At 31.1% G+C, this 23,689-nt stretch overlaps 1 protein-coding gene across 1 annotated transcript in view; it reads right to left on the minus strand.

Annotated features, from left to right (window-relative positions):
* Positions 1 to 23,689, minus strand: part of LOC143079320 (uncharacterized) — a 172,979-nt gene that overhangs the window by 91,749 nt on the left and 57,541 nt on the right. The window lies entirely within an intron of this gene.

Genomic DNA, 23,689 nt, shown 5'->3' on the forward strand with positions numbered 1-23,689 from the left:
AAGAACCATAACTCCTGAACGGTAAAAGTCAAAATCGTCATTATTAAAATTGATCTTCATTTAGTTGTCCGTAACAACATATTAAAATTTTAAAAGCTTTGGTTGAACGGTTCATGAGTTAATGCACGGACAACATTTGATTGAAGCCCGCCCACCCGCCCGCCCGCGCGCGTACATCCCCAATTCAATAACCGACATTTTTGTCACAAAAATCCGGTTAAAAAGTATACTTTGGACCGTTTTGACCTCAATGTGACAACAGGGCCCCAAAATAAGAAACGAAATATATAGTCAGATTAAGCATATCAAAGAACCCCATACATTCAGTTTTTGTTGAAATCAAACAAAGTTAAATTTTGGACCCCAATTTGGAATTTAAAACTATGCCCATAATCAAAAATCTAAATGCATGTTTAGATTCAGAATATCAAAGAACCTCAAAATTCTGTTTTTGTTAAAATAAAACGAAGTTTAATTTTTGACCCTTTCGACCGTTACATGTAGACCAATATGAAAACAGGACTAAAAACACAGTTAGATTCAACATTTCAAAATACCCCAATAATCTATTTCGGATGAAATCATACAAAATTCAATTTTGGACCCTAATTTGGACCAATTTGAAAACTGAGCTCATAATAAACCAGATGCTCCGCAGGGCGCAGCTTTATACGACCGCAGAGGTTGAACCCTGAACGGTTGGGGCAAGTATGGACACAACATTCAAGCTGGATTCAGCTCTAAATTTGGATTGTGATTAAATAGTTGACACAGCATAGGTTTTGGACACAGAATGAATGTGGTCTAATGAACTTAAAATAATTTTTTTGTCTTTGAGCAATCACTATGCTGTTGAATATTAATCCTCTCAAAAAAATGTTTGAAGAAATTTTCTTTTTATTTATGAAATCTGAAATGAGAAAAATTTAACCCCCCCCCCCCTCCCACCATTTTTTTTTTCACATCCCCCTTTCCCTTTTTTCAAAACTGATCTCAATTCAAATTTCTAATGGAGTTTGCAACAATAACTACTCATTTAAATACATCATAAAATATTAAAACGTAACAAAAAGTGCTTGTTATCACTGAATGGTAAAGATTGTTTTAATTTATCAGTTGGTAGTAAAAGTGAATATACATTGTGTATTGTATAAAACAATGATTTAAGTTGATTCAACTACTATTCTGGACAAAGAAAGATAACTCCAATCAATTGAAAATTTCTTGCTATTGCACAATATTGTGCAATTAGATATTTCTTGCTATTGCGCAATACTGTGCAATTGAAAATATTTGCTATTGCACAATACTGTAAAGTAAAAGTAAAGTAAAGTAATCTTTATTTAAAGTCGGGGTTTCATATATACATAATAACAAAGAACATGAGCTCTTAAGAGCTCTTTAACCGACTGATATTAATAAACAAAACATACATGTAATAACATCAGATACACATACAACACAAACATACAGACATCACATATATATATTAATACATAGATAGCACATGCAGAAAAAAATACTGTGCAATTGAAGATTTCTTGCTATTGCGCAATACTGTGCAATTGAAAATTTCTTGCTATTACACAGTACTGTGCAATTAAAGATTTCATGTTATTGCTGAATACTGTGCAATTGAAAATTTCTTGCTATTGCACAATACTTAATATAATAATTTTGGATCCTGATTTGAACCAACTTGAAAACTGGGCCAATAATCAAAAATCTAAGTACATTTTTAGATTCAGCATATCAAAAAAGCCAAAGAATTCAATTCTTATTAAAATCAAACTTAGTTTAATTTTGGACCCTTTAGACCTTAATGTAGACCAATTTGAAAACGGGACTAAAAATTAAGAATCTACATACACAGTTAGATCCGGCATATCAAAGAACCCCAATTCAATTTTTGATGAAATCAAACAAAGTTCAATTTTGGACCCTTTGGGCCCCTTATTCCTAAAAACCTGTTGGGACCAAAACTCCCAAAATCAAACCCAACCTTCCTTTTATGGTCATAAACCTTGTGTTTAAATTTCAAAGATTTTTATTTACTTATACTAAAGTTATGGTGCGAAAACCAAGAATAATGCTTACTTGGGCCCCTTTTTGGCCTCTTATTCCTAAACTGTTCAGCCTCAACTCCCAAAATCAATCCCAACCTTCCTTTTGTTGTCATAAACCTTGTGTTTAAATTTCATTGATTTCTATTTACTTATACTAAAGTTATTGTGCGAAAACCAAGAATAATGCTTATTTGGGCCCTTTTTTGGCCCCTAATTCCTAAACTGTTTGAACTAAAACTCCCAAAATCAATCCCAACCTTCCTTTTGTGGTCATAAACCTTGTGTCAAAATTTCATAGATTTCTATTTACTTAAACTAAAGTTATAGTGCGAAAACCAAGAAAATGCTCATTTGGGCCCTTCTTGGCCCCTAATTCCTAAAATTTTGGGACCAAAACTCCCAAAATCAATCCCAACCTTCCTTTTGTGGTTATAAACCTTGTGTTAAAATTTCATAGATTTCTATTCACTTTTACTAAAGTTAGAGTGCGAAAACTAAAAGTATTCGGACGACGACGACGACGACGCAAGACGACGCAGGACGACGACGACGACGCCAACGTGATAGCAATATACAATGAAAAATTTAAATTTTTGCGGTCGTATAAAAAAAATAATTACCTTTTTAAATTCAGCATATCAATGAGTCCCAAGGATTCAATTTTTGTTAAAATCAAATGAAGTTAAATTTTTAACCCTTTCTATCTTTATGTAGACCAATATGAAAACTGGACCCAAAATCAAAAATCTAAATACACGGTATAGATTTGGCATATCAAAGAACCTCATCACTTTAATTTTTAATGAAGTCAATAAAAGTTAAATTTTGGACCCTTTGGACCAATTTAAAAACGGGGCGTAAATTCCAAAAACATAAAACACGGTTAGATTCAGCATATTAAAGAACCCCAAGAATTCAAGAATAAAACCCTATTGAAATTGGAAAGAATAAGCAATTTATACAAAGTTTAGAAAAGTATTGTTTTTGGCCAATTAGTAGCCCCTTATTACTAACAATATGGGCCATAACCCCCAAAATCGATCCAACCTTCCTTTTTTGTATGGAACCTTGTGGTACAATTTCTGAAAAATCCATACACTTACACACAATTTATTGTCTGGAAACTACAAAAATGCTTATTTGGGCCCCTTTTGGCACCTAAATCCTAACTAGTTGGGACCATAACCCCCAAAATCAATCCCAACCTTCCTTTAGTGGTTATAAACCTTGTGTAAAATTTTTATTGATTTCTATCTATACTTATACTTTTAAAAGTTATTATCCAGAAACCATCTGTCTTCCGAAGACGCTAACGACAACGACGACAACTTGATATTAATATACGACCAAAATTTAGACAAGAGGCTGTGACAGCAAACCGGATTTCTTAATATTTATTTGTGTCCTCACATTTTTCAATATCACAAGAACCATAACTGATGGAAGGTGAAAGTGAAAATCATCAATATCAGACCTCCATTTTGTCAGTAACAACATATTAAAATTTTAAAAGCATTTCTAGAATGGTTCACGGACAGAATCTTTCAAGAACCATAACTCCAGAACCGTAAAAGTCAAAGTCATTATTAAACCCGACCTCCAGTTTGTTGTCAGTAACAACATATTAAAATTTGATTAGCTTTGTTTGAACGGTTCATGAGTAAATGCACAGACAACATTTGGTTGTCGCCGGCCAAACCACCCAACTGCCCGCCTGCCATACATCACCAAACCAATAACTGTGATCTGTTTGTGATGCAAAAATGATCTACGACATGTTAGAAATGCGAGATATTTATGATAAAAAGAGCTAGTCCGGAAGTGAGTTCAAGTGAACAGGTGAAGAGACCAAGCATGTACATCTAACACAGTAAGAAGGGGACAATTATGTAATTTTGCAATTTACCTCTTCAAAGGATGTAGGCTACATAGAATCTATTTTATTAATTAACAGAACTTTTTTTAATCACCCTCACATACCAAACACTCCACATTATCACTGGGCAAACAAAATCTCACCAGATCTATAGGTAGATCATCTGTATAATTATATTTCCTCAGATAGAATTTGTTTTATACTTTGCCAAAATGAAGTTTTTACTTTGCTTTTTTAAAAATATAATACAAACTATGAGGGTCTGAATGGGGGGGGTGTCTATTATTCTGTAAACATTTAATTTTCACCCCTTTTTTATCTAATCTTCAAAAAATAAGTCTATTCTTTAAAAGTGATTTTTTACGCATTATTCTCTAATTTTTTTCCCAGTTTTCTTTAATATTTAAAAAAAAAAGTAAAAAACATTCTTTTAAATGAATGAGAACGGTGATTTCCAAACAACAGCAAGGCTTTCATTTGTTTCTCAACAATGAAGTGTTGATGTGTATTGTTCTGCATGATTAAAGTGCTAGTTCCTTGAAGTAACAAGTCCAAGTTCTCATCAGTTCTTTCCAGTGATTCTGACTACATATAAGAAGATGTGGTGTAATTGCAAATGAGACAACTCTTCAAAGAGACCAAATGACACAGAAATTAACACCTATAGGTCACTGTGCGGCATTCAACAATGAGCAAAATCCAACCGCATAGTCAGCTATAAACAGGGTCGGCTTCATGTTTTTTGTAAGAGGGGCCGTAGTTTGTAAAGATAGCCGAGCGGATGGAGGTGAACTTTTTTGGCCCCTTTTTAGGACTAAAAACATAAAATAAGTGAAATATGCACTTTTTAACGGTTCCTGGCGAGGGGCATGCATATTTTGTAGTTGCAGGTAAGGTGTAAGAGTTGGACATTTTAGATGCTGTACCTCCCTATTAATTTCTATCATAAAATGATAGTATGGATCCAAGAGCTATGTACTGATACATTTAATGTGTGATTTGTCAGTAAAACATAGGCATGGGAAATTCTCGCACGTTTGTTGTAAGTTAAGTTAGAATAACCTCACAGAGTTCTTGTTGTTAACAAGATATACGCTGGGCTATTCGATTGAATTTGAAATACGACCGACACGAGTTAAAATGGACAAAAGGCAAGCAATTTTTATCCAAATGTTTGGTTGATATGTTTCACCCAACAACATTAAGGGAAGTAAAGGGTTCCAAATCAATCAAAGGCTAAGAATGAGTCTGAAATGACAACGAATTTATGACTGCCGGCCGACAAATGAAGACATAACGGCCACACCCAGTAGGCAGGTTGCAGTCTGGTCTTGAAAAAAGTATTCCATATATATCAGTTCGGCGAAACAGACATTCCGGTCAGACATGAAAACCCCTGCCACAAAAAAAATATACCCGCTTTTATTCATCATGTTCATTTAATGCCTTCTGTTGGGAATTTTAGTTTCTAATAGCAAAAATGTGGACAACATTTTTGTTTTGCGTCTAGAATTTTTGTTGAAGGCAAAAATCAGAGTTAATTTTTTTTCTCTCAAATATCTAAGACTGTCTCCTCAAATCAAATGGTTCGTACTTACGACTTTAAATCTATATAGAGTAGTGTTGTCAACGGTTAACCGTTTAACCGGTTAATCGGTCGAACGACCGAATACCGGATACCAAAAACGCTAACCGGTTAACTGGACTTTTTTTCAATTTTGATAGATTTGATATAAATTTGTGTTGAAAATCAAATCATTAAATAGTTACTTTATTTTAAAATTGTCATCGTGGTAATTAGTTTGATAGATCAATTGTCCATTATATAAAATATATATTTATTTATTATTATATTGATTGCTATTGTTAATCCTTAAAACATAAAATTAATTAGAGTTCGGGGCTGGATCTTTAAGAAACATAATTAGTAAACATGTTTTTTTAACAGTAACTTTAAATCAGTAATGAGATTTAATTTTACTAATTACTTCATTATTTCGTTTTCGATCTAATATTGTGTAAACCTACATTTAAACGTGCAACCTCCGTAGCGCAAGGGTTAGTCTTACTTTAAATTAAAAAATTGTGAAATGCAAACCAATGTGAATGTACTCAATGTATACGTGAAAGTACGAGTAACCTGCTTAAAGAAAAAAGCAAACACAGGTCGTACAGCATGTACTTTAACCTATAGTTGTTAATTTCTGTGTCATTTTGGTCTCTTGTGAAGAATTGTCTAATTGGCAGTCATACCACATCTTCTTTTTTTATAATTAATCATTTCAAATTGAAACACACACCATTATTTTCGGAGACAACAAGAGAAAAGGAAAGAATAATCGGTTTCAGACATACGACATATTCAATTCTACGAGATTTAGATTTTTTTTTTATTTTTTAATCTGAAGTTGGTACAAACGCTATAGTTGATACGGTGTATTTGATTATTAAAAGTCAAACTTCGTCAGGAATGCTCACAGACAAGCATTATAATGCTAAAGGAAAAACTTCAATTTTAAAAGCGTATTTATGACTTTGATGAAAGGTTGTCAAATTGACACTCATACCACATCTTATATCTATGTGTAGGGTTCTATTGATAAGGCTTTCAAAGACCAACTTAAATTACCGGTTAACCGGTTAATCGGTCGAACGATTATCCGAGTAACCGGTTAGGCAAAAGTGTACGATTTGACAACACTAATAATAACATATTAAAGTATTGCTTTTTTAATTTCAACATTTGCATTATCTAAAAAAACAAATAGGCGAGACATATCTCTGTGTTAAGTTTATTTTGAAAACAGCTTTCAATAAAAAAAAAATCTTACAGAAAGCCAAAATGTTAGGAATGTTTTATAAGTCAAAGCTACCAGTTGACTTCATATTAGAGTTGTTGCTCTTAAATAACGCATCTAACCATTTTTTTTTAGCTCATGTGAGCTTATGCAATCACTTGGCGTCCATCGTCGTCTGTCGTCGTCGTAAACTATTTAAAAAATCTTCTCCTCTGAACCTACAGGGCCAAATACCTTCAAACTTTAACTGAATGTTCCTTAGGGTAGCTAGTTTGTAATTGTATCTGAAGTTTTGATTTGTCGACAAAAATGGCCGCCATGGCTAAAAATAGAACATAGGGGGTCAAATGCAGTTTTTGGCTTATATCTCAAAAACTAAAGCTTTTAGAGCAAATCTAACAATGGGAAACATTGTTCAATTGGGCAAGATCTATCAGCCCTGAAATTTTCAGACTAATCGAACAATCCATTGTTGGGTTGCTGTCACTAAATTGGTAATTTTAAGGAATTTTTGAAATTTTTGGTTATTATCTTGAATATTATCATAGATAGATATACACTGTAAATAGCAATATTGTTCAGCAAAGTAAGATCTACACAGAAGTGAAATGACCAAAATTATCAATTGACCCCTTAAGGAGTTATCAACCTTTAAAGACAATTTTACACAATTTGTTCATCAAGTTTGCTAACATTTAAAAATCTTCTCCTCTGAAAGTCCTTAGCCAAATACCTTCAAACTTTAACTGAATGTTCCTTAGGGTATCTAGTTTATAAATTGTATCTGAAGTTTTGATCCATCGACAAACATGGTCGCCGTGGCTAAAAATAGAACATAGGGGTCAAATGCAGTTTTTGGCTTTTATCTCAAAAACTAAAGCTTTTAGAGCAAATCTAACAATGGGGAAACATTGTTCAATTGGGCAAGATATATCAGCCCTGAAATTTTCTGACTCATCAAACAACCCATTGTTGGGTTGCTGTCATTAAATAGGTTATTTTAAGGAAATTTTGCCGTTTTTGGTTATTATCTTGTATATTATTATAGAAAGATATTTACTGTAAACAGCAAAAATGTTCAGCAAAGTAATATCAACAAAGAAGTTTTAATGACCAAAATTATCAATTGACCCCTTAAGGAGTAAATGCTCTTTAAGGACAATTTCACACAAGTTGTTTCTGTTTTTTAACTTTAAAAATCTTCTCAAATGAATCTAGAATAAGATTTGTATTTTATTTCCTTGTACGTCAAGAAACATAGACACTATATGGCTAAAATGAAACATATGGGTAAAATGTATTTATTTGCTTTTGAAGAAAATATGACAGATACAATGAACATTTAAATAGCATTAATTAGAGTTCGGGGCTGGATCTTTAAGAAACATAATTAGTAAACATGTTTTTTTAACAGTAACTTTAAATCAGTAATGAGATTTAATTTTACTAATTACTTCATTATTTCGTTTTCGATCTAATATTGTGTAAACCTACATTTAAACGTGCAACCTCCGTAGCGCAAGGGTTAGTCTTACTTTAAATTAAAAAATTGTGAAATGCAAACCAATGTGAATGTACTCAATGTATACGTGAAAGTACGAGTAACCTGCTTAAAGAAAAAAGCAAACACAGGTCGTACAGCATGTACTTTAACCTATAGTTGTTAATTTCTGTGTCATTTTGGTCTCTTGTGAAGAATTGTCTAATTGGCAGTCATACCACATCTTCTTTTTTTTATAATTAATCATTTCAAATTGAAACACACACCATTATTTTCGGAGACAACAAGAGAGAAGGAAAGAATAATCGGTTTCAGACATACGACATATTCAATTCTACGAGATTTAGATTTTTTTTTTATTTTTTAATCTGAAGTTGGTACAAACGCTATAGTTGATACGGTGTATTTGATTATTAAAAGTCAAACTTCGCCAGGAATGCTCACAGACAAGCATTATAATGCTAAAGGAAAAACTTCAATTCTAAAAGCGTATTTATGACTTTGATGAAAGGTTGTCAAATTGACACTCATACCACATCTTATATCTATGTGTAGGGTTCTATTGATAAGGCTTTCAAAGACCAACTTAAATTACCGGTTAACCGGTTAATCGGTCGAACGATTATCCGAGTAACCGGTTAGGCAAAAGTGTACGATTTGACAACACTTATATAGAGCTTATACTGACTGGGGATCATTATTCAGCTATATTATTTTAAAATAGGCTGGGGCGTTTGGGGTTAAACATGTTTCCGTAGTTAGATACTATTGCTGTGGAACTTTTTTTTTCATGAGAGTGTAATAGTCTATAGAGCATTACTTTCTGTGTGGTGGAATAGTGAAATAGAAGTCACTATGTTCTTGCTAAATCCTGTGTCAAGGTGTCATGATTGTCATCCTCAGCCTACGCAATGTGTTACTGTAAGACGTTTTATTCGACGCACTGCAGGTCAACTCCACCATATCGAATCACATGACTTTGATAATCAGTAAATTCCAGCGAAAAATATCTTTATAAGTCAAGAATTGTCGTATAAAAATTAAATAATAGTAGTACACGGGAAATGGCAAAGTTCACCATGTTCACGAAGTCTAGTCTGATTAATCATTTTAAAAAATATCCGAGCAAAAGGGGGGGGCGTAGAGGGCTTACACTGATCCGCCACTGATAAAAGTCCAAGTAGAAGTATCGGAAACCAGTTCACATTGACTGAATCCTATAGTCTGTTATCACGAAACCAAAAAAGGTTTACCAAGTTTGTTTTCACTTTTATCATATTTTTACAATGATAATTTTGATATTTTCTTTGAATTTTAAGAAGGGAAATTCTGTCAACAGTTAATTTTTAGCGTTTTCTTTTATAAATCATTCAATATTCATTATATTTTTAGACCACACATTTCTGTAATCTTTATTTTGTTTTGCCCGTTATTCTCTAATCTTCATTTTTTAAGGGCATTATTCTCTAATCATTTAACCCCATCCAAACCTTCAATTATGGGTCACCCTGGTATTTTTCAAGCTACAAGTCGATCAAAATTGGTCAAATTTGCATAGATTGTTAATGAAAAAAAACATTTTTGTGCATAAAAAGAAATCTTCGAGATAGAATTTTGAAAAAAATATTAGGTTTTATATTATGTTTTAAGAAAAGAAAAAGAAATGTCTCGCCTTCTTTACTAATCATTGATATTATGTTGATACTCCTAAACATACAGCTTTATTAAGACTATCACTTCAACTTAACATGAACCAAGAAAACTAAACATTGATCAATGAACCATGAAAATGAAGTCAAGGTCAGATGAACCATGCCAGGCAGACATGTACAGCTAACAATGCTTTTATACAACAAATATAGTTGACCTATTGCTTATAGTAAAAGAAAACAGACCAAAACACAAAAACTTAACACTGAGCAATGAACCGTGAAAACCAGGTCAAGGTAAAAAAAAAACCTGCACAACTGACATATAAATCATAATATATTTACATACACCAAATATAGTTGACCTATGGCATATAGTATTAGATAAAAAGACCAAAATTCAAAAACTTAGACTTGACCACTGAACCATGAAAATGAGGTCAAGGTTAAATGACACCTGCCAGTTGGACATGTATACCTTACAGTCCTTCCATACACCGAATATACTAGACATATTGCTTATAGTATCTGAGATATGGACTTGACCACCAAAACTTAACCTTGTTCACTGATCCATGAAATGAGGTCGAGGTCAAGTGAAAACTGTCTGACGGGCATGAGGACTTACAAGGTATGCGCATACCAAATATGATTATCCTATTACTTATAGTAAGAGAGGATTCAACATTACAAAAAATCTGATCTTTTTTTTTCAAGTGGTCACAGAACCATGAAAATGAGATCAAGGACAACGGACATGTGACTGACGAAACTTCATAACATGAGGCATCTATATTCAAAATATGAAGCATCCAGGTCTTCCACCTTCTAAAATATATAGCTTTTAAAAAGTTAGCTAACACCGCCGCCACCGCCAGATCACTATCCCTATGTCGAGCTTTCTGCAACAAAAGTTGCAGGCTCGACAAAAACTAAAATTTCCCTATCAGTTCACTTTTTTATTACTAAAAGAGAGGTCTCCCCTTAAATGGCTAAATTGAAAAATCGATTCTGATAATGCAATAAATCACTAAGTTTATTTTTATATAAATAAACAGTTTAACCAATGAATTGAACCGATTTTAGCCATGTTGCCTTATTTATAGATCTTGTTTTGCTGAGAGAAAAAAATAATGTATAAGGGCAATTACTCTATAAAGCAATTGTCTGACATTTTGAATTGGCCTCCGAATACCTCCAAAGACCATATAAGTAAATATAAACATAAATAAAGATATAAATAAATAAAGCTAACTCATGTAATTGGATTTTTCTGGTTCTGTTTAATTTCAAAGTATAGATTTAAAATATACTAGAACACACTCGCGAAATCGCGGGCATATACAGCTTGTGAACTGTTGCAGGATGATTTTTTGTAAAAGATATTATGTATGGAGAATTACATAAAAGGTATCTCCCTTTTTCAAAGTCCGATATTTGTTTCCTTTCTCTTAAATTCAATTATATTCGTGTGTCTGGCCTACGACAACAATTATTCTTCTCCTTTGCTACAATGCTTCTTTTGGTAAAAGTCAAATCAAATTAAAAATTTGCACCGTTTCAAACATGAAATAAATGTAACTGCTTATATATAGACCATTATTATTCTAAAAAGTATGCTTCAATGACAATCTATCAGTGCTTTTTTTAGAGCCTTATTGACATGACAATGGTAGGATTTGAATCATGTATAAATGACTAATATCGACTAAGGCTAATTTGAGGGGTTGTCGATCGGAGGGGTCCTGATCCCGAAATCCCGGGCTTAAAACCATGAAATCCCGAGATGCAGAATTTAAAGAAATTCATATCCCGAAATCGAAAAATATATTCCCGGATTCCGTAAGGATCAATCCCCAAATCCCGAGCTTAAAAACACCCGATCCCGACGGCCCGAAAAAGGTCCTGCCTCCCTCTAATCTCTACCTTACTTTCATTTTTGCCAAATCACTATTTTCCCTTTTAACAATAAATTTTTATGCCCCAATTATGGGCATCATATGTTTTCTAGTCTGTGCATCCGTGCGTTCGTTTGTTCGGTCGTCCGTCCGTCCGTCCGTCTCGTCCGTCTGTTCCACTTCAGGTAAAAGTTTTTGGTCGAGGTAGTTTTAGATGAAGATGAGCATGTTTTATTTATTTTAATATATATGCAAGTGGTATGACCCCTTAAATAGTAAACATTTTAAAGAAAACAGTAAACAGAATCAGAGACTTTCTAAACTAACATAGAAATTCCCTGACAGAATACAGAGTCTATATATATTTAAGTAGTATAATCGTAGTTTACATGTAGATAAACGCGAAAAATATTTGTCCTCTCTAAGGAGGTATAATAGTTGTGGTTCTTGCGACCTAAAGGAAGTACACCACTAATTCATGGTCCCATTACTTTCTATGTTAAATTCCTCCATTTCAACCAGGCACACCTCTTTCATTTTAAGTTCAAATAAAGTGGCAATCATTGCACGTCAAAGCAACACTTTATGGCGTCTTCTACTGAAAAAATCAACATACCTTACATGGCATATAAGAAAGAACTGGTTCCCAGAACTTCGGATGTACCAAAACAGGTACTTCAGATCTGACAAACAGACCAAATGTACCCTCTTTTCAAAATTTGCTGCAGTTTTTTAAATATTTAAAATTAAAAGTCCAAAAGTGTTCTACAATGATCACCAGTCCTTCAGCTTTCATTTGATGTCAAAACTACCTAAATATCCTACATATTTTGAAAGTTACACTCATGCGTAGGAACTATTTTGCCTTAAATATGTACTACTTTCTGGTATGTGCTTTCTGGCCGGGCCCAAATTAGTGGTGTTACACCTATAACAGAACCAAACTTGCTATATTGACTTGAGCATTACTTTATTTCATTCTATGACCTATTTCAAGCAATAAAAAACACATAAAGCTTTAGTCCAAATAGTATTTTACTAATTTAAAGCTCAAATTGGACTGGTAGTAATATTTGGGTTATTCAAAGAAAACTGCATATGGATATTAGATTTTGGTCAATATACTTTTTTATTCTCAATATCATTGTTTTATCTATTAATATCTTTTAGGAAGGCTATGTGCTTACCAATAGTCATATTCTCTTATCAGAAGTTCTTCATTAAATAAAAATATATTAGTCCAAAGTTCAGACATAATTGAGAATATTGTCCCCCCTTTTTTCTTTAATTTGGAAAAAGGCATTTTTTTTGTATAAACCATACTTATGTGGTTAAACATAGATTATTAAGAGCAATTTATATATCCCTCAGCTAGATAACTTGCTTAACTGGTTCAAAATTGCATGTACAGTAAGATTTTGGAATTCTAATATGAGTATATACCATTTGCTTAGATTGTAAAAGGCTACCATAAGAAAAACAATAAAACTTAAAAATTCATAGGATTATTTGATCAAGAGCCTTTTTTGTACCATATACAAGTCATAATATACATGTTTTATTGATTTCAATCACAAATAATGCTAAAATATGAACTTGGAGTCAAGTCTTAACTGCATGCATGTTGTATGACCATAAAAGGCTAAACTACCTTAGTATGCCAATTTAAGAGCTGAAATTTCCCTTAAATAAAATTGTTAACCAAAAAAAGATGACTGAGCATGATTACTAACATCCAATTTGACTTGTTTTCATTGGAATAGGTACAACTTCTAAAATTTGGATTTCTGATGATTCTCTGTATAACAGAACCAAACTTGCTATATTGACTTGAGCATTACTTTATTTCATTCTATGACCTATTTCAAGCAATAAAAAACACATAAAGCTTTAGTCCAAATAGTATTTTACTAATTTAAAGCTCAAATTGGACTGGTAGTAATATTTGGGTTATTCAAAGAAAACTGCATATGGATATTAGATTTTGGTCAATATACTTTTTTATTCTCAATATCATTGTTTTATCTATTAATATCTTTTAGGAAGGCTATGTGCTTACCAATAGTCATATTCTCTTATCAGAAGTTCTTCATTAAATAAAAATATATTAGTCCAAAGTTCAGACATAATTGAGAATATTGTCCCCCCTTTTTTCTTTAATTTGGAAAAAGGCATTTTTTTTGTATAAACCATACTTATGTGGTTAAACATAGATTATTAAGAGCAATTTATATATCCCTCAGCTAGATAACTTGCTTAACTGGTTCAAAATTGCATGTACAGTAAGATTTTGGAATTCTAATATGAGTATATACCATTTGCTTAGATTGTAAAAGGCTACCATAAGAAAAACAATAAAACTTAAAAATTCATAGGATTATTTGATCAAGAGCCTTTTTTGTACCATATACAAGTCATAATATACATGTTTTATTGATTTCAATCACAAATAATGCTAAAATATGAACTTGGAGTCAAGTCTTAACTGCATGCATGTTGTATGACCATAAAAGGCTAAACTACCTTAGTATGCCAATTTAAGAGCTGAAATTTCCCTTAAATAAAATTGTTAACCAAAAAAAGATGACTGAGCATGATTACTAACATCCAATTTGACTTGTTTTCATTGGAATAGGTACAACTTCTAAAATTTGGATTTCTGATGATTCTCTGTAATATATAACAGAACCAAACTTGCTATATTGACTTGAGCATTACTTTATTTCATTCTATGACCTATTTCAAGCAATAAAAAACACATAAAGCTTTAGTCCAAATAGTATTTTACTAATTTAAAGCTCAAATTGGACTGGTAGTAATATTTGGGTTATTCAAAGAAAACTGCATATGGATATTAGATTTTGGTCAATATACTTTTTTATTCTCAATATCATTGTTTTATCTATTAATATCTTTTAGGAAGGCTATGTGCTTACCAATAGTCATATTCTCTTATCAGAAGTTCTTCATTAAATAAAAATATATTAGTCCAAAGTTCAGACATAATTGAGAATATTGTCCCCCCTTTTTTCTTTAATTTGGAAAAAGGCATTTTTTTTGTATAAACCATACTTATGTGGTTAAACATAGATTATTAAGAGCAATTTATATATCCCTCAGCTAGATAACTTGCTTAACTGGTTCAAAATTGCATGTACAGTAAGATTTTGGAATTCTAATATGAGTATATACCATTTGCTTAGATTGTAAAAGGCTACCATAAGAAAAACAATAAAACTTAAAAATTCATAGGATTATTTGATCAAGAGCCTTTTTTGTACCATATACAAGTCATAATATACATGTTTTATTGATTTCAATCACAAATAATGCTAAAATATGAACTTGGAGTCAAGTCTTAACTGCATGCATGTTGTATGACCATAAAAGGCTAAACTACCTTAGTATGCCAATTTAAGAGCTGAAATTTCCCTTAAATAAAATTGTTAACCAAAAAAAGATGACTGAGCATGATTACTAACATCCAATTTGACTTGTTTTCATTGGAATAGGTACAACTTCTAAAATTTGGATTTCTGATGATTCTCTGTAATAGGAAGTACACCACTAATTCATGGTCCCATTACTTTCTATGTTAAATTCCTCCATTTCAACCAGGCACACCTCTTTCATTTTAAGTTCAAATAAAGTGGCAATCATTGCACGTCAAAGCAACACTTTATGGCGTCTTCTACTGAAAAAATCAACATACCTTACATGGCATATAAGAAAGAACTGGTTCCCAGAACTTCGGATGTACCAAAACAGGTACTTCAGATCTGACAAACAGACCAAATGTACCCTCTTTTCAAAATTTGCTGCAGTTTTTTAAATATTTAAAATTAAAAGTCCAAAAGTGTTCTACAATGATCACCAGTCCTTCAGCTTTCATTTGATGTCAAAACTACCTAAATATCCTACATATTTTGAAAGTTACACTCATGCGTAGGAACTATTTTGCCTTAAATATGTACTACTTTCTGGTATGTGCTTTCTGGCCGGGCCCAAATTAGTGGTGTTACACCTATAACAGAACCAAACTTGCTATATTGACTTGAGCATTACTTTATTTCATTCTATGACCTATTTCAAGCAATAAAAAACACATAAAGCTTTAGTCCAAATAGTATTTTACTAATTTAAAGCTCAAATTGGACTGGTAGTAATATTTGGGTTATTCAAAGAAAACTGCATATGGATATTAGATTTTGGTCAATATACTTTTTTATTCTCAATATCATTGTTTTATCTATTAATATCTTTTAGGAAGGCTATGTGCTTACCAATAGTCATATTCTCTTATCAGAAGTTCTTCATTAAATAAAAATATATTAGTCCAAAGTTCAGACATAATTGAGAATATTGTCCCCCCTTTTTTCTTTAATTTGGAAAAAGGCATTTTTTTTGTATAAACCATACTTATGTGGTTAAACATAGATTATTAAGAGCAATTTATATATCCCTCAGCTAGATAACTTGCTTAACTGGTTCAAAATTGCATGTACAGTAAGATTTTGGAATTCTAATATGAGTATATACCATTTGCTTAGATTGTAAAAGGCTACCATAAGAAAAACAATAAAACTTAAAAATTCATAGGATTATTTGATCAAGAGCCTTTTTTGTACCATATACAAGTCATAATATACATGTTTTATTGATTTCAATCACAAATAATGCTAAAATATGAACTTGGAGTCAAGTCTTAACTGCATGCATGTTGTATGACCATAAAAGGCTAAACTACCTTAGTATGCCAATTTAAGAGCTGAAATTTCCCTTAAATAAAATTGTTAACCAAAAAAAGATGACTGAGCATGATTACTAACATCCAATTTGACTTGTTTTCATTGGAATAGGTACAACTTCTAAAATTTGGATTTCTGATGATTCTCTGTAATAGGAAGTACACCACTAATTCATGGTCCCATTACTTTCTATGTTAAATTCCTCCATTTCAACCAGGCACACCTCTTTCATTTTAAGTTCAAATAAAGTGGCAATCATTGCACGTCAAAGCAACACTTTATGGCGTCTTCTACTGAAAAAATCAACATACCTTACATGGCATATAAGAAAGAACTGGTTCCCAGAACTTCGGATGTACCAAAACAGGTACTTCAGATCTGACAAACAGACCAAATGTACCCTCTTTTCAAAATTTGCTGCAGTTTTTTAAATATTTAAAATTAAAAGTCCAAAAGTGTTCTACAATGATCACCAGTCCTTCAGCTTTCATTTGATGTCAAAACTACCTAAATATCCTACATATTTTGAAAGTTACACTCATGCGTAGGAACTATTTTGCCTTAAATATGTACTACTTTCTGGTATGTGCTTTCTGGCCGGGCCCAAATTAGTGGTGTTACACCTATAACAGAACCAAACTTGCTATATTGACTTGAGCATTACTTTATTTCATTCTATGACCTATTTCAAGCAATAAAAAACACATAAAGCTTTAGTCCAAATAGTATTTTACTAATTTAAAGCTCAAATTGGACTGGTAGTAATATTTGGGTTATTCAAAGAAAACTGCATATGGATATTAGATTTTGGTCAATATACTTTTTTATTCTCAATATCATTGTTTTATCTATTAATATCTTTTAGGAAGGCTATGTGCTTACCAATAGTCATATTCTCTTATCAGAAGTTCTTCATTAAATAAAAATATATTAGTCCAAAGTTCAGACATAATTGAGAATATTGTCCCCCCTTTTTTCTTTAATTTGGAAAAAGGCATTTTTTTTGTATAAACCATACTTATGTGGTTAAACATAGATTATTAAGAGCAATTTATATATCCCTCAGCTAGATAACTTGCTTAACTGGTTCAAAATTGCATGTACAGTAAGATTTTGGAATTCTAATATGAGTATATACCATTTGCTTAGATTGTAAAAGGCTACCATAAGAAAAACAATAAAACTTAAAAATTCATAGGATTATTTGATCAAGAGCCTTTTTTGTACCATATACAAGTCATAATATACATGTTTTATTGATTTCAATCACAAATAATGCTAAAATATGAACTTGGAGTCAAGTCTTAACTGCATGCATGTTGTATGACCATAAAAGGCTAAACTACCTTAGTATGCCAATTTAAGAGCTGAAATTTCCCTTAAATAAAATTGTTAACCAAAAAAAGATGACTGAGCATGATTACTAACATCCAATTTGACTTGTTTTCATTGGAATAGGTACAACTTCTAAAATTTGGATTTCTGATGATTCTCTGTAATATATAACAGAACCAAACTTGCTATATTGACTTGAGCATTACTTTATTTCATTCTATGACCTATTTCAAGCAATAAAAAACACATAGAGCTTTAGTCCAAATAGTATTTTACTAATTTAAAGCTCAAATTGGACTGGTAGTAATATTTGGGTTATTCAAAGAAAACTGCATATGGATATTAGATTTTGGTCAATATACTTTTTTATTCTCAATATCATTGTTTTATCTATTAATATCTTTTAGGAAGGCTATGTGCATACCAATAGTCATATTCTCTTATCAGAAGTTCTTCATTAAATAAAAATATATTAGTCCAAAGTTCAGACATAATTGAGAATATTGTCCCCCCTTTTTTCTTTAATTTGGAAAAAGGCATTTTTTTTGTATAAACCATACTTATGTGGTTAAACATAGATTATTAAGAGCAATTTATATATCCCTCAGCTAGATAACTTGCTTAACTGGTTCAAAATTGCATGTACAGTAAGATTTTGGAATTCTAATATGAGTATATACCATTTGCTTAGATTGTAAAAGGCTACCATAAGAAAAACAATAAAACTTAAAAATTCATAGGATTATTTGATCAAGAGCCTTTTTTGTACCATATACAAGTCATAATATACATGTTTTATTGATTTCAATCACAAATAATGCTAAAATATGAACTTGGAGTCAAGTCTTAACTGCATGCATGTTGTATGACCATAAAAGGCTAAACTACCTTAGTATGCCAATTTAAGAGCTGAAATTTCCCTTAAATAAAATTGTTAACCAAAAAAAGATGACTGAGCATGATTACTAACATCCAATTTGACTTGTTTTCATTGGAATAGGTACAACTTCTAAAATTTGGATTTCTGATGATTCTCTGTAATATATAACAGAACCAAACTTGCTATATTGACTTGAGCATTACTTTATTTCATTCTATGACCTATTTCAAGCAATAAAAAACACATAAAGCTTTAGTCCAAATAGTATTTTACTAATTTAAAGCTCAAATTGGACTGGTAGTAATATTTGGGTTATTCAAAGAAAACTGCATATGGATATTAGATTTTGGTCAATATACTTTTTTATTCTCAATATCATTGTTTTATCTATTAATATCTTTTAGGAAGGCTATGTGCATACCAATAGTCATATTCTCTTATCAGAAGTTCTTCATTAAATAAAAATATATTAGTCCAAAGTTCAGACATAATTGAGAATATTGTCCCCCCTTTTTTCTTTAATTTGGAAAAAGGCATTTTTTTTGTATAAACCATACTTATGTGGTTAAACATAGATTATTAAGAGCAATTTATATATCCCTCAGCTAGATAACTTGCTTAACTGGTTCAAAATTGCATGTACAGTAAGATTTTGGAATTCTAATATGAGTATATACCATTTGCTTAGATTGTAAAAGGCTACCATAAGAAAAACAATAAAACTTAAAAATTCATAGGATTATTTGATCAAGAGCCTTTTTTGTACCATATACAAGTCATAATATACATGTTTTATTGATTTCAATCACAAATAATGCTAAAATATGAACTTGGAGTCAAGTCTTAACTGCATGCATGTTGTATGACCATAAAAGGCTAAACTACCTTAGTATGCCAATTTAAGAGCTGAAATTTCCCTTAAATAAAATTGTTAACCAAAAAAAGATGACTGAGCATGATTACTAACATCCAATTTGACTTGTTTTCATTGGAATAGGTACAACTTCTAAAATTTGGATTTCTGATGATTCTCTGTAATATATAACAGAACCAAACTTGCTATATTGACTTGAGCATTACTTTATTTCATTCTATGACCTATTTCAAGCAATAAAAAACACATAAAGCTTTAGTCCAAATAGTATTTTACTAATTTAAAGCTCAAATTGGACTGGTAGTAATATTTGGGTTATTCAAAGAAAACTGCATATGGATATTAGATTTTGGTCAATATACTTTTTTATTCTCAATATCATTGTTTTATCTATTAATATCTTTTAGAAAGGCTATGTGCATACCAATAGTCATATTCTCTTATCAGAAGTTCTTCATTAAATAAAAATATATTAGTCCAAAGTTCAGACATAATTGAGAATATTGTCCCCCCTTTTTTCTTTAATTTGGAAAAAGGCATTTTTTTTGTATAAACCATACTTATGTGGTTAAACATAGATTATTAAGAGCAATTTATATATCCCTCAGCTAGATAACTTGCTTAACTGGTTCAAAATTGCATGTACAGTAAGATTTTGGAATTCTAATATGAGTATATACCATTTGCTTAGATTGTAAAAGGCTACCATAAGAAAAACAATAAAACTTAAAAATTCATAGGATTATTTGATCAAGAGCCTTTTTTGTACCATATACAAGTCATAATATACATGTTTTATTGATTTCAATCACAAATAATGCTAAAATATGAACTTGGAGTCAAGTCTTAACTGCATGCATGTTGTATGACCATAAAAGGCTAAACTACCTTAGTATGCCAATTTAAGAGCTGAAATTTCCCTTAAATAAAATTGTTAACCAAAAAAAGATGACTGAGCATGATTACTAACATCCAATTTGACTTGTTTTCATTGGAATAGGTACAACTTCTAAAATTTGGATTTCTGATGATTCTCTGTAATATATAACAGAACCAAACTTGCTATATTGACTTGAGCATTACTTTATTTCATTCTATGACCTATTTCAAGCAATAAAAAACACATAGAGCTTTAGTCCAAATAGTATTTTACTAATTTAAAGCTCAAATTGGACTGGTAGTAATATTTGGGTTATTCAAAGAAAACTGCATATGGATATTAGATTTTGGTCAATATACTTTTTTATTCTCAATATCATTGTTTTATCTATTAATATCTTTTAGGAAGGCTATGTGCATACCAATAGTCATATTCTCTTATCAGAAGTTCTTCATTAAATAAAAATATATTAGTCCAAAGTTCAGACATAATTGAGAATATTGTCCCCCCTTTTTTCTTTAATTTGGAAAAAGGCATTTTTTTTGTATAAACCATACTTATGTGGTTAAACATAGATTATTAAGAGCAATTTATATATCCCTCAGCTAGATAACTTGCTTAACTGGTTCAAAATTGCATGTACAGTAAGATTTTGGAATTCTAATATGAGTATATACCATTTGCTTAGATTGTAAAAGGCTACCATAAGAAAAACAATAAAACTTAAAAATTCATAGGATTATTTGATCAAGAGCCTTTTTTGTACCATATACAAGTCATAATATACATGTTTTATTGATTTCAATCACAAATAATGCTAAAATATGAACTTGGAGTCAAGTCTTAACTGCATGCATGTTGTATGACCATAAAAGGCTAAACTACCTTAGTATGCCAATTTAAGAGCTGAAATTTCCCTTAAATAAAATTGTTAACCAAAAAAAGATGACTGAGCATGATTACTAACATCCAATTTGACTTGTTTTCATTGGAATAGGTACAACTTCTAAAATTTGGATTTCTGATGATTCTCTGTAATATATAACAGAACCAAACTTGCTATATTGACTTGAGCATTACTTTATTTCATTCTATGACCTATTTCAAGCAATAAAAAACACATAAAGCTTTAGTCCAAATAGTATTTTACTAATTTAAAGCTCAAATTGGACTGGTAGTAATATTTGGGTTATTCAAAGAAAACTGCATATGGATATTAGATTTTGGTCAATATACTTTTTTATTCTCAATATCATTGTTTTATCTATTAATATCTTTTAGGAAGGCTATGTGCATACCAATAGTCATATTCTCTTATCAGAAGTTCTTCATTAAATAAAAATATATTAGTCCAAAGTTCAGACATAATTGAGAATATTGTCCCCCCTTTTTTCTTTAATTTGGAAAAAGGCATTTTTTTTGTATAAACCATACTTATGTGGTTAAACATAGATTATTAAGAGCAATTTATATATCCCTCAGCTAGATAACTTGCTTAACTGGTTCAAAATTGCATGTACAGTAAGATTTTGGAATTCTAATATGAGTATATACCATTTGCTTAGATTGTAAAAGGCTACCATAAGAAAAACAATAAAACTTAAAAATTCATAGGATTATTTGATCAAGAGCCTTTTTTGTACCATATACAAGTCATAATATACATGTTTTATTGATTTCAATCACAAATAATGCTAAAATATGAACTTGGAGTCAAGTCTTAACTGCATGCATGTTGTATGACCATAAAAGGCTAAACTACCTTAGTATGCCAATTTAAGAGCTGAAATTTCCCTTAAATAAAATTGTTAACCAAAAAAAGATGACTGAGCATGATTACTAACATCCAATTTGACTTGTTTTCATTGGAATAGGTACAACTTCTAAAATTTGGATTTCTGATGATTCTCTGTAATATATAACAGAACCAAACTTGCTATATTGACTTGAGCATTACTTTATTTCATTCTATGACCTATTTCAAGCAATAAAAAACACATAAAGCTTTAGTCCAAATAGTATTTTACTAATTTAAAGCTCAAATTGGACTGGTAGTAATATTTGGGTTATTCAAAGAAAACTGCATATGGATATTAGATTTTGGTCAATATACTTTTTTATTCTCAATATCATTGTTTTATCTATTAATATCTTTTAGAAAGGCTATGTGCATACCAATAGTCATATTCTCTTATCAGAAGTTCTTCATTAAATAAAAATATATTAGTCCAAAGTTCAGACATAATTGAGAATATTGTCCCCCCTTTTTTCTTTAATTTGGAAAAAGGCATTTTTTTTGTATAAACCATACTTATGTGGTTAAACATAGATTATTAAGAGCAATTTATATATCCCTCAGCTAGATAACTTGCTTAACTGGTTCAAAATTGCATGTACAGTAAGATTTTGGAATTCTAATATGAGTATATACCATTTGCTTAGATTGTAAAAGGCTACCATAAGAAAAACAATAAAACTTAAAAATTCATAGGATTATTTGATCAAGAGCCTTTTTTGTACCATATACAAGTCATAATATACATGTTTTATTGATTTCAATCACAAATAATGCTAAAATATGAACTTGGAGTCAAGTCTTAACTGCATGCATGTTGTATGACCATAAAAGGCTAAACTACCTTAGTATGCCAATTTAAGAGCTGAAATTTCCCTTAAATAAAATTGTTAACCAAAAAAAGATGACTGAGCATGATTACTAACATCCAATTTGACTTGTTTTCATTGGAATAGGTACAACTTCTAAAATTTGGATTTCTGATGATTCTCTGTAATAGTAAGTACACCACTAATTCATGGTCCCATTACTTTCTATGTTAAATTCCTCCATTTCAACCAGGCACACCTCTTTCATTTTAAGTTCAAATAAAGTGGCAATCATTGCACGTCAAAGCAACACTTTATGGCGTTTTCTACTGAAAAAATCAACATACCTTACATGGCATATAAGAAAGAACTGGTTCCCAGAACTTCGGATGTACCAAAACAGGTACTTCAGTTCTGACAAACAGACCAAATGTACCCTCTTTTCAAAATTTGCTGCAGTTTTTTAAATATTTAAAATTAAAAGTCCAAAAGTGTTCTACAATGATCACCAGTCCTTCAGCTTTCATTTGATGTCAAAACTACCTAAATATCCTACATATTTTGAAAGTTACACTCATGC

Source organism: Mytilus galloprovincialis, chromosome 6, assembly GCF_965363235.1.
Source record: "Mytilus galloprovincialis chromosome 6, xbMytGall1.hap1.1, whole genome shotgun sequence".
Classification (NCBI taxonomy): Eukaryota; Metazoa; Mollusca; class Bivalvia; order Mytilida; family Mytilidae; genus Mytilus; species Mytilus galloprovincialis.